Source organism: Gavialis gangeticus, unplaced genomic scaffold, assembly GCF_001723915.1.
Source record: "Gavialis gangeticus isolate Ggan-Ray unplaced genomic scaffold, GavGan_comp1, whole genome shotgun sequence".
Taxonomy (NCBI): Eukaryota; Metazoa; Chordata; order Crocodylia; family Gavialidae; genus Gavialis; species Gavialis gangeticus.
The window spans coordinates 7,156,889-7,157,472 of record NW_017729012.1 but is presented as its reverse complement, the minus strand read 5'-3'; positions in this window follow the sequence as shown (position 1 = coordinate 7,157,472).

Genomic DNA, 584 nt, shown 5'->3' with positions numbered 1-584 from the left:
CCCCGACGTGAACCCGGCGCGTGAACACACGAGCCTGGCCAGGCGCCTTTGAGTATTTTTTATTGACAGAGGTGAGAGCATGTCATCCAACCCGCACAGCGAGACCCGGGGCCCTGCTTTGGTTTGGGGGGCTGGTTTGGGAAGGGGAGGGTATTTTTTCCTTTTTTTTGTTGTTTCTTTCCCAAACGAATATAGAGAGGAGCCCGTGCGAGATTTAAATTTCTTGGTATTCCTATTATTATTATTATTAGTAGTAGTAGTAGTAGTAGTTGCTCCGGAGTGGAAAATAAAAAACCTGAGGTTTGTTCCTGCATTCCCGAGAGCCCGCGCTGCGGGGGGACGGGGACACGCGGGCCATCGCCTTTGGTTTCCCTCGGGGGAGGAGAAGAAGAGTCCCCTAAAGCCCTGCTGTGCCGCGGCGAGGACGGCCGGCCCGGGGCCGGGGGCACGGGGCCCGGGCCCGGGCGGGAGAAGCGGCCTGGGCAAACCCGGGGCAGGAGCCCGAGGTCTCGCGGGGGCGGCGGGCGCTGCCGGGCCGGGACACGGGCGTGGAGAAGGAGAAAGAAAACAAAACACCCCCCCCC